General features: G+C 43.5%; 1 pseudogene; it reads left to right on the forward strand.

Moving 5' to 3' along the window:
- Nucleotides 1–9,262: 9,262 nt before the first annotated feature.
- LOC116537211 lies at nt 9,263–12,593 on the forward strand (annotated as a pseudogene).
- The last annotated feature ends 2,024 nt before the right edge of the window (nt 12,594–14,617 follow it).

Below are 14,617 nucleotides of genomic sequence, written 5' to 3' on the forward strand. Positions count from 1 at the left end.
TATTTCTGTGGAATCACTGGTGATATTCTCTTTATCGTTTTTTATTGCATCTGTTTGATTCTTCTCTCTCTTCTTTTTTATTAGTCTGACTAGCAGTCTATCTATTTTGTTGATCTTTAAAAAAAACAACTCCTGGATTGATTGGTGTTTTGAAGGGTTTTTGTATGTGTGTGTGTCTCTATCTCCTTCAGTTCTGCTCTGATCTTAGTTATTTCTTGTCTTCTGCTAGCTTTTGAGTTTATTCAATCTTGCATCTCTAGTTCTTTTAATCATGACGTTAGGGTGTCGATTTTAGATCTCACTTCTCATGTGGGCATATAGTGCTATAAATTTCTCTCTAGACACTGATTTAAAAGTGTCCCAGAGATTCTGGTATGTTGTATCTTTGCTCTCATTGGTTTCAAAAAACATCTTTATTTCTGCCTTCATTTCATTGTTTATCCAGTAGTTATTCAGGAGCAGGTTGTTCAGTCTCCATGTAGTTGTGTGGTTTTGAGTGAATTTCTTAATCCTGAGTTCTAATTTGATTGCACTGTGGTGAATAGCATGACCATGTACGCTGAAGAACCACTACCACCATCACCACTAATTAATTTGGGGTCATTGAGGTAAAGAACAAATGAAGATCTTCCCAAAATTCTGCTTAAAGACCTCGAAGATATCAAAATACCACACTTTGGGAAATGATACAGTAAAAAAAAAAAAAAAAAGCAAAAATTGTGACTATTTCTCCATTGGGTCTTAAAAATAGACTGGAAGCTGTGGCTCATGCCTGTAATCCCAGCACTATGGGAGGCCAAGTTGGGTGGATCGCTTGAGTCCATGAGTTCAAAACCAGCCTGGGCAATATGGTGTAATGCTAACTCTATAAAACATAAAAATAAATTAGCTAGGTGTGGTGGTATACACCTGTTGTCCCAGCTACTTGGAAGGCTGATGTGGGGGAATCAGTTGAGACCAGGAGGCCAAGACTGCAGTGAATCATGATTGTGTCACTGCACTGTAGCCTGAGCAACAGAGTGAGACCCTGCCTCAAAAAAAAAAAAAAAAAAAAAAAAGAAATTGCATTATGATGCAAAATTGGTTCCTACAGCCAGATTAAAATGCTGGTTGGAGGAAAGAGGACAAATTCAGACAAATAAGGCCAAGGAGTTGATTGTCTGCATATTTGGATGTCCTACCACGAACTCACTGGGGCAGGAATGGGTATTTTTTTGGAATGCCTGCATCTGCACTCCCATAACAGCTTAGCCCAGGCACTGGAGCTGCTTAGCCCTAATGTGTGTGCTGGTACTTCTCCTGGGTGAGGGTGGAGTTACAGAGGTCTTCTTGACCATCCCAATGGCTCATAGAGTCGTAACAGAAGTCATCTTGTCCTAGTAATGATGCGATCATTCCAGACACTCAATATTCTGTCCTGCACCAGGACCCAGATTCCTAACATCTGCTGCCAAACCTTCCTGGCATGGTGAAGGGGCATCTTCATTTTCTACTGTCCTGGCTTGGATAAATGTTTGAAATGGGGCTCTGTGCATCTTGATCAACCAGGCTTTACCTGTCTTTCTACTGGGATTGTAATCAGAAATAAGAATGGAGGATGGAGGCAGGAAGAAACAGTTGGGATGAAGCCCTGAACATCATTCTCTGCTTCTGGCCCACTGCTTTGCTCCAGGAAGCACCACCTCAGTCCCCCTATACCTTTGCAACAGCTTTTTCTTTGGTTTAATGACTCCCAACCTCTGTCTCAATATGCAGGTGGGTACCCTTACTATAATAAAGTCAAATATGAACTCTGTTAATTAAAGTATTCTAATGAATTTATTTTTCCTACAGAATAAATCCTAAGATGTTTAAGCTTGGCCTAAAAGAAAAGCCTTCCTCATCCGGAGCCAATTCTGACTCTCAGCCTCACTTTAGTTTACGTAGTAACAGTATACTACAAGCTCCCAAATCCCTCCTCCTTTCTCAGGCACATCATGTTCCCTCCTGATCTTTGTATCTGTTTTTTTTTTTTTCTGCCTGGAATGCCCTTTCTCTTCTTCTGGGTCTGGTAAACTCTTACTTGTTTGTTGAAAGTAGATTTCACTTTAGAATAGTTTTAGATTTACAGACAAGTTGTAGACATTGTACAGAGAATGTCAATACATCCCACACCCAGTTGTGACACATTTATCACAACTAAGGAATGTTTAGCCCAATATCCCTGATGTATGCAAATCTGCAATAGAAATGATCTCCAGGTCCTTCTACTCTTGGCCTAAGTCTGTGAGTCAGCTGGGACATCAGGGTTTCTTGCTATGTTCTCCGGGGTCAAAACCCTGTCCTCATAAGCTGTCTAGAGCCTCAGGCTCTTGGGCTGGATCTGGCCTTTCTCATTCCCATCTCAGGATCTCCAAGCTTGCCTGAAGTTCCAGGCTGTCCTCTCCAATGTCAACTTCTATAACTGGGGAAGAAGACAGGAACTTGGAGGTGTGCACCTAGCAGACATTCATGAGTCAGTAGACCTATGTTCTAATTGTTCTCACCACTTACCTGAGTGACCTCAGACAGCATTGGACAGCACAGTGCTTGAAATATAGAAATATTTTTTCAATAAAGTAAACTTCACTGAGATTCCATTTTCTTTTCTGTTCTGTGTTTTTGTTTGTTTGTTTGTTGTTGTTGTTGTTGTTGTTGTTGTTTGATGGAATCTCACTCTTTTGTCCAGGATAGAATTCAGTGGTGCAATCATGGCTCACTGCATCTTCCACCTCCTGGGCTCAAGTGATCCTCCCACCTCAGCCTCCCGCGTAGCTGGGAGTACAGGAGCGCATCACATCATCCTGCTAATTTTTCTGTATTTTTCGTAGAGACAGGGTTTTGCCATGTTGCCCAGGCTGATCTCAAACTCCTGGGCTAAGGGGGCCCACTGGCCTCAGCCTCCCAAAGTGCTGGGATTACAGGCATGAGCCACTCTGCCCAGACAATTCCATTTTCTTATTTATGAAATGGAAAATAAAGATCTTCCTTGCCTACCAAATTGAGGGGCTGTTCAAAGAAGAAAATAACTTTGAAATAGTCTATTATAAAATAGCTTAATTAAAAATCAAAAAGAACCAGGATATAAAATTGTGTACAGTATGACCTCAACTAACACAAGAACAGAAAACCAAACACTGCATGTTCTCACTCATAAGTGGGAGTTTAACAATGAGAGCACATAGATGCAGAAAAGGGAATATCACACACCGAGACCTATGGTTAGGTGGGGAGGCTAGGGGAGGGATAGCATTGGGAGAAGTACGTAATGTAGATGATGGGGTTGATGGATGCAGCAAACCACCATGACACGGCTATACCTATGTGACAAACATACACGTTCTGCACATGTATCTTAAAGTATAATAATAATAATAATGCAGTGGTAAAAATGCTCCCATTTTTACCACTTAAGAGACGTTAAGATGTGATATGTGGATCTATGTATTACATATAGGTGGTGGAATTATAGCTAATCATTATTACCTTCTTTATCCTCGTCCTGACTTTAACAGGATTTTCACTACTCTAGTAGGAAGTTAAAGTTTTAATAAAAATAAGTAGCAGAGATGATTGAACTATATCCTATCACATGCACTTGTACAACTGAAAACTGATTGATGAGGGAGCAATTGGAGTCAAATTATCTGTCAGTATGTCAAGGCCAGTCTGAGAGTCAGAACCCAATAAATCAGTGCTTTGACTCTGAGGAATTTTGGTCTAGGGATGCCTGATCTCCTAGAAGGGACACAGGGCTAGTTTGACCAGCACAGCATCTCATATTCTAGGCCCTCTGCAAGATGGTGGGAGCTCTGTAAACTGTTAGGCTGGGAGATAGGAAGTGGCCACAGCTGAGGCCCAGATCCAAGAAGACAAGCAATCCAAGTGATCTTTCTCCACTGAGAAAGAGGAGCAGCTCCAAATAACCTTAGTTAATATTCAGACAACCTTAATACAAGAAGGCCACGTAAATTAAAATGGAATTGCATGAAGGAAAAAAATCCTTCCAAGGCCGTTATCATGCTTAACTCTTCATCTAAAAATGGTTAGGACTTAAAAGTAGTTTTGTTTTGTTTTCCTTTAATACAGACTTCTCTCTCCCTGGGCTCTAGGCATCCTGTACCCTGGCAGAGCAAGGAAAAATTACTTCAAAGCAAAAAATCAAAATTCTACCTTTCAAACACACCAAAGTGTAACTATGTTCCAGGATTCAGGATCCTTCATATTGGGTGGAAACTTTATTATTCCCTCACATCAGACAGAAGCCAAGTGCTCCAGGCTGAGTGAATCTCCCCATTTCCACAGAACCCTGTGCTCTTGCCCAAATCTTAAGATGACAGTGGTAAACCTCTGCCATTTCTGGGCAAGGCCATCCATCTGAGATCCAAAATATAAGGCCAGAACATAGAAAAGCACAGTTCACATGAAATAATCCAGAGGAATTTTTTTTTAAGTAAATGAAGGCTTCCAATGGATCACCAGCCTTGTAGTCAACCAAGATTAAGAGAGACTGGCATCCCACCCTATCCCGAAGGTGCCTGGCGCTCCCCACTCCGAATGCTCAGGAAAATGTTTCGATCAATAAAAGCCAAATGCGGCCAATGGGCATGATAAATGGAAAGCCAGAAGACTTATTTTACCCAAAGAAGCCCCAACACTTAGCCATACAGCTCCAGACCATTTCATTTGTACATGAGTGCATCTACTCTGACTTCCCCTTGTATTTTGCAGACATTGTGTTTGCAGGATGGATGAATTTAAGGCCGCAGACACCCACTTTTGACAGCTGGCCTATCAAGATCAGTGCCTGAAAAACTAATTTCCAGCACTATTAAACAAAACAAGACTGCTGCTATTTGATAAGACAGCTACGGTTTTCATTCATTGCTGAGATCTGGCCTACCCAAATCAGAAATGGGGATAGGTATACTCCTGGGTAGTGGGAATTGGTGGGCTAAAGCATTGAAGAACACTCTGTTTCTAGAGGGAACGAGAACAGAACCTGGGCTGCTTGGGTCAATTCCTACTTAGGATGTTGCATTTTCAGCACATCCTATAGTTATTCTTAAGAAGTATAAGTAAAAAAGTGGGGGCCAGGCACGGTGGCTCACACCTGTAATCTCAGTACTTTGGGAGGTTGAGGCAGGTGGATCACCTGAGGTCAGAAGTTTGAGACCCGCCTGGCCAACATGGCAAAACCCTGTCTCTACTAAAATACAAAAAACTAGCCAGGAGTGGTGGTGAGGACCTGTAATCCCAGCTACTCAGGGGGCTGAGGTAGGAGAATTGCTAGAACCCTGGGGGTGCAGGTTGCAATGAGCTAAGATCGTGCCACTGCACTCCAGCCTGGCTGACAGAGTGAGACTCCATCTTAAAAAAAAAAAATGGGGAGAACTGCATTGTCCAAGCCACCCAGAGAACTGTCCTGCAAGCAGCATTAAGCTGGTTTCTGTTATATCCAAGGAGTGGCTCTTACTGGCTCTTGTGTCATGCAGAAGGGTTTAGCAAGCCACAGTTACAGGCAAAAACCATGTCTCCAAGATGAACCAGATGGGTACCATGTTCATAGCAGCCAGGGACCCTGGAAACCAGGAACCTGTAGACATCTTACTGATGGCAGTGGTGGCCTGTCTGGAGTGGCTGCTGCCATCACATTGGCTGCAGCAAGGAGGTACAGCCAGGGCTGTGCCCAGACTGGGTGGGGCTCCTGCCTGCTCCATGGAGCAGGAGCCTCAGGTCCATAGCCAAGACTTGAGCAGCTGCAACTGCACCCAGAAAACTTCTCCCCACCAACTCTGAATAACCAAGGCTCCCACTTGTCTCCAGCTCCGCTGGCTCCACAGAGTGTGCAGCCCTGGGAAGGCACTGCTGACACCCTCGCAGGCTTAAAAATGCCTGCTCCTACTGTCTGGTTTCTCCTTGCTATTGGCATTCCCTCCAATCTTGGGGCAAAGCCCAGCTAAGCCTGGGTGCTGTCACAGCCCAACTGTGTGTGCACATGCTTAGGGAAGTGCTGACATGCCAGCTCCCTGCTGCCTCAGGGCCCTCCAGACTTTGGGCCCTGATGAGCATAGGAGGGAAGCTGATAGGGGCCTGAGGGCAGCTAAGCACTGGCCTGCAGGCACCCCTTGGCCCCTACAGCCTGGGCACCATGAAAGGCAGCAGGAGGAAACAGACACATTACATGGTAGAAGGGGGTGGGTCCCCAGTGAGGCCCCATCTTCAGGCCAGGGAAGGCCCGAAGGCTGGTGGCCAGTCTGGCAGTCCCGTGGACCATAGTGGGAACTTGTGGTGCTTTTTCCAGCCCACCCATGGCCATCCATGGACCAGTCAGGGTGGCACTTCCTTCCCTCTGAGGCCATAAAAGCACCAGGTTCAGCCAGAGCTGAGCAGACATCATGACAACCAGGTACAGAGAGGAGCCACCCAACCCAGGGCCTCCTCTCTCTTGAGAGCTGAACACTCACTGTGATGACCAGCTTCAGAGAGGAGCTACCCACTCCAGGGCTTCCTCTGAGCTATTCTGTCATCAGTTAAGCCCCTCTTCACCTTGCTTATCTTCTACTGGTTTTGCATACCTCATTCTAAAAAAACAAACAAACAAAAAACAAAACAATATCTCCCAAAACTTAAGTGAAATTTCAAAGAAAAACTTTAAAAATAACATTTTATTTTTGATTATTTAAAATGTTCCAATCAATGTTCTGAGCCTAAATGTGCAGGTGAGTGCTTTCTCCATCTTTGCACATGTGAGGTGCTCCTGGACCATAGCCCCACAGTCCTCAAACACCATTACGCCCTTAGAACAGAAAGAGCAGTTTCACTAGCCAGCCCCTACAAGCCACTCCCTGGGGTCCTCCCAAGTCCTGCTAAATTTGGGAGGCCTGATTCCAGAGGGCTGGATAATGAACTGGCAAAATCAACCCAGAAGAATCTTAATTGCAGACAAAGACAAACTTGGGTTTCAGCTCAGATAGACATCCCATGCCAGTGCTTTTGATGTTAGCTGCGGTTAAAGGGGCAGGAAAGGCCCCTACTCCATGACTGATGGTGTGGTCAGCTCAGCGCTCCCACCTCGGTGGCCTCCATCCCACCATGACCGAATCAGGCTGATGGTGTCTCCTCATGCCAAGTGGAAGGAAATGCAATCAAATTCTGACATGTCCTGCAGCTCCTCCCCGGCCCTGAGCTACTGGTTAGGCCACTAGCAGGGCCGTGTATCAACCAATTAAACCCATTAATAACTGGCAGCACAGCACAGCCTCCTTCTCAACAAATTAAGATGCTGATCCCTGGACTCAGCCAACCATGCCCATGGCCTTTTGTCCATAAGCGTTCAAAACCCCTCCCCTGCTTCATGCTTTTAGTCTTGAGGACTTGGCTTAAGCCTGCTTCTGAATGGCAGCTGCCTCTGGGTTGACAATTTTTTTTTTTTTTGAGACAGACTTTTGCTCTTGTTGCCCAGGCTGGAGTGCCATGGCGTGATCTTGGCTCACTGCAACCTCTGCCTCCCAGGTCTTGAACTTGATTCTCGTGCCTTAGCTTCCCCAGTAGTTGGGATTACAGGTGTCTGTCACCACGCCCAGCTAATTTTTTTGGTATTTTTAATAGAGATGGGGTTTCGCCATGTTGTCCAGCCTGGTCTTGAACTCCTGCGGTCTCAAACTCGCTCTCCAGCCTCACCTGCTGAGTCCACCCAACAGCTTCACCCTGGACTTGTGGCTTCGGAAGCGGCGGGCTGGGTGGTGAGTACGACGGGGCACTGTCCCTTTGGAACCTGACCCCCAACTCCGCTCTATAACCGGATTTCTGGAAGCCGCGACCTCGAAGCCACCAGCGCTTCTTCATCAGTGGCTGGGCCTGGGCTCCTGGAAGCCTCGCAGCCGCCGCTCCCGCCTGCAGCGGACGCCTGAGCCGCCAGGGGGCAGCGCAGCGAGGCGGGGTCCTCCCCGGCATCCGTAGCAAGGCGGGCGGGCGGGACGCCGGTGGCCTCCCCTGCAGGGAACAGAGGCAGCTCTGGAAGTCGGTTTAACGCGGAGACCACGCCCGGAGGGGCGCAGAACGCTTCTCCCAGCGTCCTGGGCTCCGCGAGCACGATTTTAAACCAGCGGTGAAATGTGAGTCCTGCCGGCGTGGAGCCTGGCCGCCTCGCTTCCGCGCGGAGGGCCACCTGCCCCCCGACTTCCAGGGCTCTGTGGGCCCCCAGCTGCCGGTGATCCCGGGGTCTCCTGGCCGAGGCGGGAAGGGAGCTGGGCGCCCGGGTGACACTGGGGTCGTTTCTCTGCCCCTGCCCTGTGGCCAGAGCCGCAGCCCTGCCCCTTCCTCCTCGCGGCCAGACAGGCCGGGCCCTGGCGGGCCCCCGGTCATCCCAGTAATCTTTGCTCCCGAGGAACGGCATATTTTGCATCTGCGGAGGTGTCTTGGGGTCCTTGGGAGAATGACTGGACGCGGAGGGAAGGTGGCAGGGAGACTTCGCTTCCTGTAGATGGGGTCCCGGCAGACGACGTAGACCTGAGTTGGATCTGTTGACCCCAAATTGTGCTTTTCTTACCAAGAAGAAAGACGGGGAGAGAAACATTAGTACAGGTTTGGAACTAAAATATAGTAGAGAAGATACAATCTCTGAAATCACACGGCTGTTCCGTTTCAAAGTGTTCCTAGTGCCCAGCTCTCCTAACTCCCAGCCAGTGTTCCTTGACATTCTGGTGAGAAAGACTTTCTGGGCCGGGCTTGGTGGCTCATGCCTGTAATCCCAGCACTTTGGGAGGCTGAGGGGGCTGGATCACGAGATCAACAGGTTGAGACCATCCTGGTCAATTTGGTGAAACCTGTCTCAATTAAAAATACAAAAAAATTAGCGGGTGTGGTGTCACGCCCCTGTAGTCCCGGCTACTCAGGAGACTGAGGCAGGAGAATCGCTTGAACCCGGTGGGTGAAGGTTGCAGTGAGCCGAGCTCGCGCCACTGCACTCCAGCCTGGCGGCAGAAAGACACTTTGTCTCAAAAGAAAAAAAAAAAAGGCTTTCTTTTTCCACTGGTGTGTGTGCCTTTTGGAAGCGCTGTCTCACCTCCGTGCTCCAGTGCAGCCTTCCAGTGTAGCTTCTAGTACGGAAGCTACAGAAGCTTTTCTTCTTGGTGGGAAAGGCACAGTTTGGGGTCACCAGATCCAACTCAGGTCTACGTCGTCTGCTGGGACCCTGTCTACAGGAAACGAAGTCTCCCTGCCACCTTCCCTTCTCCCAACGACCCCAAGACACATGTATCTTCCATGGTACGAAGATACCGGTTTGGTTTCCCTCTGCAAGTCAGATAGTGCCTAGCACATGGTAGACAGACACAAATATTTATTAAATGGAATTAATGCAATACTTTAATTGAAAGAAATGGCACCCTGTCCCGCTTTTTAAAAATGAAGCTGTCAGATTTTATGTCCCCCAATTTCCTATAAACCTTACTATTTAGTGATTACCAATTTATTGGCCACAGATTGCCAGGTAGTTCAAAAATTACTAGAAGGGTCTCTGTTAAGTCCATGGGGTCTCCAGCCATCATCTAGAACCAGTCATTTCTCACACATAGAGATGCTACTGTTTTTCAAATATATGTAGATGAGTTGTGCTTTAGGAGTTTTTACAGAGTCAACAGGTACTAACAGTAATACTACGATCATATTGGAAGTTCATAAAAATGTTTTACATTTTTTATTGAAATTTAAGTTTAGGTTAGGAAATCACTTCACTAGTCCAGTTGATGTCTAGGTCTGAGCTGTCCAGAATGGTAGCCACAAGTGACTACTTAGAGTTAGAATGAAGTTAATTAAAAATTCATTTTTTTATTTGCCCTGAGTACATTTTAAGTAACCACATGTGGCTAATGGCTAAATGGCTGAAAGGTACAGATGTAGAATATTTCCATCCTTGCAGAAATAGATAGTGCTGATGTTGACCCTTAAGATGAATAAAAGGTAACTTAACCATAAAATATAAGCTTAGCAGAGGTAACTCATCTAATTTATAGCATGACAGAGAGAAATGAAATTGGGGATGGTTAAGCAGTTTCTACCCTTGTTCAGTGAACAAATACATTATCTCTTCATAAATAAATAAGTGAAATTTACTGTTTTTCCCTGGGTATTGCCTGGTTTGTAAAATGCTTTTCCCAGTCCTTACTTCAATCTTCTTCCTTGTAGGTTAGAGTACTTGTTATTGGTAAGTAGCCGCTATGGAGGCTAAGGACCAGAAGAAACACAGAAAGAAAAACAGTGGGCCCAAAGCTGAAAAGAAAAAGAAGTGGTATCTGCGGGATCTCCAACTAGGAGACGAGGAAGATGCTCGGAAGAGAAATCCCAAAGCTTTTGCAGTTCAGTCTACTGTGCAGATGGCTTGGTCTTTTCACTGGTATGTTTAGCTGCAGTCTGGTCGTTCTTTCATTGATTCTTTTTAAATAGAAGGAGCCTCTCACAGGTGACATTTTGATTCACGACTCTAGTCCAGCTCCAAAGGACATAGAGATGCATGCTGTGTGGCTTTCACTAAAACGTGGGAAACCTTCCGCATAGAAGCTGCCTTGCCTTCAGCATCTGCACACTGGTTGGTGTTTCTTGCTCAAGATAAAAGAATTCATAGAATCTGTTTATTCCTAAGCTTTAAACTGTTTCTATGGTGATGTGTGCTTTTTTCCTCTAGATACGTTTTACATAGTTGTAACATAAAATACAAAAATTACAATATTTAATACTAACATAGGTTTATTTAGTGAGTCCTTGTGATGTGCCTCGCAGTGTGCTTTAAACATTTTTCAACTAAATGCTTCCAGCAGCCTTACCAGAGTAGGAATCATTCTTGCCCTCATTTTATGGGTAAGAAAACTGAGGTCAAGAAAACCAGTTGCCTCCAATCATATAACCAGTAAGTAGTAGAGTCACATTTACTCTACAGCTTCTGCTCTTGTCCATTATGATGCACTGCCTTGGTAGTTACCTTTTGTTTTTTTTTTAAAAAGCTATTAAAATCACTTATAAAACAGTCAGATTTAAGGAGTGTTTAATTTTCAATTCTCTATACTATTGAAGTCATCTTGTTACATCTTATTGAACAGCAGTTATTTAGATGGGGACCAGAAGTTACCAGGCTAATAATTGAATAGTTGATATATTTATATAATGTCTGTTGTACTCTCTAATTAATATATTAAAGTACTCTCTGTAAGTATACTAAAAAAAAAGTCTACTTATATGGTTGATACCTTTTATTCTATTTTGAAAGTAAGCTTACTTTTTTTTTTTTCCTTTTTTTCATGAATAGGACTCAGGATTTGAAGACAAAGAAGCATCATATCCCAGTGGTTGATCAAACTCCACTAGAGCCCCCGCCAATAATGGTGATGGTGATGGGGCCTCCAAAAGTTGGAAAGAGCACTTTGATACAGTGCCTCATCAGAAGTTCACCCGGCAGAAGTTGACCGAGATCTGAGGCCCTGTGATGGTCGTGTCAGGTAGGAGATGCTGCCACAGGCACAGTTGGCGTGGCTGTTGTCATCTGAGGGACATGCATGTATTTGTTCTTTTCTTGAGTGGAATATGTTAAATATTGTCATATCATGCTACCTCTCTTATGCTTTTACTAAGTTGGGCATGGCTTCAAAAACGTGTAAGTTCCCAGAGATAAGGATGTGGTAAATATCTTATCCTAACTGCCCTATGGCTTTGCCAAGTATGTTCCTTGGAAGGGCCTAGCAGGCCTGGTCACCATGAAGACATCATTTAACATGTAGCACGCACCTCCTATGTGCTGCGCTTGCCCTGATGAAGCCACATTCTGGTGGAAGTGAGAGTTTTCTCTTTTTCCCTATGAGAATTTGCATTGGGAGATTGTGACCTTTCCAAGTTTGAGGGAAAATGAAACAAGCTTCCAGTGGTAGAATGGCAATGTACAATCTGAAATCTCTTGTTATTGCAATAATATAGTTGGATTGGGGCTTTTCTTTATCTTTGGAGCATCCATATTTTCTTTTCCTTTTTTTGAGACAGAGTCCTACTCTGTGGCACAGGCTGGCGTGCAGTGGTGTGATTACAGCCCACTGCAGCCTCAACCTCCTAGGCTCAGGCAGTCCTGCCCCCTAAGTAGTGTATGTCACCATGCCTGGCTAATTTTTCTTCTTTTCCCCGCCACCCTGTAGAGTTGTGGTTTCCCCATGTGTCCCAGGCTGGTCTCAAAACTCCTGGGCTCAAGGGATCTGCCTGCATTGGCCTCCCAAGGTGCTGGGACTACAGGGATGAGCCATTGTGCCCAACCCATATTTTTTTGACTGTTTTCCTTTTATGTTAATTTAGAAATAATTATTGTTATGAATATTCTGTTCTATTATGTTTGAGGATATTTTCGGCTATAGTAGGAATACAGGAAGTTTTGTTAGAGGTGAAGACATTGGCCTGCAGCTAAACAGCAGGATCATGGTTATCACGGAGTCTGTCTAGTCAGGATTTTCTCTGTTTGAGCACTTTTTTTCACCTGGGTAGACTTTTGATATTATTTCAATTTAGAACACAGCAAGAAAAACAGGATGGAATTTATTTTATGTTACAGGTTTTTGCCTATATAAATGAACTTCTGATACGCTCCTGTAAACATGTATGGTGTTTAGCAGATGCAATTAAAAAAATGAAAATGAGATTTGATGGTTAGGATTTCTCCAGAGTCTTTTTAAAGTCAAATTTTCATCTTTTCACTTACAGGTAAAAAGCGCAGACTCACCATTATTGAATTTGGCTGTGATATTAACATGGTGATTGATCTGGCTAAAGTAGCAGATCTGGTAACTTAGCAGGGGCAGCCTGGGGTGCTGATGGAGACTTACAGCGTGTGATAGGTTATTTACCCCGTGATAAAGGGAAGAGTATTTTATGATTATTAAAGGAATCATGGTCATCATCAGAGATACAGTACATGTGATTGAATTGATGATAATAATAGTAGTAAATGTTTTTACATTAATAATAAAAATGGAATGTACACAATGAAATATATTCCAAAATCTAAAAGCAAATCATAGGATGGAGAAAACCTTTAATGAACACAGCTAATAAGAAGTCATTAACGTGCATATGTATATATGTGCAAAATATATCATAGTAAGTATCATTTCTTCTTGGACCCTTCCTGGCACTGTGCTCACTGCTTTCTACAAATTTAGCTTACGTGAACCCTTGAGGTGAGTTCGGTATTATCTGCAATTTACATAAGATGAAATAGAGCCTCCCAGCAGTTAAGTAACTTGTGTGAAGGTGGGACTCTTGTTCCTAATGGTTCCAGAACCTTCATCCTTAATACGTGAATTGCCCTGCAGAAATGGTCAGAGTTTATCAATAGAAAATCTAGACAGTACTGAGTGTATGTAAAATGTACATGCACTTTTGATTATGGGAATGATAATGTTCACTGTTTCCGATACTCTATAATAAACTTTCATTTAAATTAGCAAAAATAAAATATAAATTAGAAAAAAAATAAGCCATATTGATTAGGAAGTGTGGGGAGACAAATGCCGTGGGAGTTTCATTTTTATTTAGTTTTTACTGGAGAGCCATTTTGTGACAAAGAGCTACAAATTTGGCCCAGGAAGACTCTTAAAATATAAAGTAAAAAGTAATACAGATTTTAAAGTGCCATTGTAATGTTAGGAAGCTAAGTAACATTTAAATTTTGAACATGTAATGCTACTATTAGTACAAATAAGTGTTGTTATTAATGTCGTGTAAGCTTACTAAATCTTGTGTACTTGAAATGATTTAAATAGTTTATAGAAGTCATTTGTCTCTTTTATTTAAAATGTAGCAAGTTTCTAATTTTGAAGACGTACATTTTAAGAGATGCCTTTACATTTTTAAATTTTTAATTATTATGCATACATAATATCCATAAGGAACATGTGTATCCGATTACTGTGGATATATAATATCCATAAGTTGTACATAAGGAACATTTCGATTTCATTCTTTTAGTTATTCTGAATTATATAATAAATGATAGTCACCCTATTGTGCTCTTGGACACGAGAATTTATTCTATTTAACTGTATTTTTGTATCTGTTAACCTGTCCCTCATTGTCCCTCCCTCCCTGCTACCCTTCCCAGTCTCTTAGCCATCATTGAGAGAGATGCCTATTATGTAAATCATTTTAAAATTTTCAAAAGGAAGACACATATTTGGTAAAATACTCTAACTGTAATGCAAGATACACACGATGCGCATCTTCTTTTCCCTGCTCTAACTGCTGGTGTCTCAGATCCCTGCAGAGCAGTATCCTTCTAGGTGCATATAAACACACTTGCCACCCTTTAGAAACACAGATGGTAGCTTATTTTATACAGTTTTGTGCTTTGCTTTTTTCATATAATATATCTTGGAGGTATATAATCAGTAAGTACTGTAGTTCTGCCTCCTTTTTAATCCATCCTATGGATGCACCATAATTTATTTAGTCTAGCTTATGTTGATTGCTCTGCTCTGGGTTGTCAAAGCCTCCTGAGAATGCAGAGGCACACAAAATATGTGTGGATTTAGGTGTGTAGGTGCGAGTGTGGATTAGGGGTGTAACACTG

Source organism: Sapajus apella, unplaced genomic scaffold (assembly GCF_009761245.1).
Source record: "Sapajus apella isolate SASKATOON/1434 unplaced genomic scaffold, GSC_monkey_1.0 scaffold107, whole genome shotgun sequence".
NCBI classification, from domain to species: domain Eukaryota; kingdom Metazoa; phylum Chordata; class Mammalia; order Primates; family Cebidae; genus Sapajus; species Sapajus apella.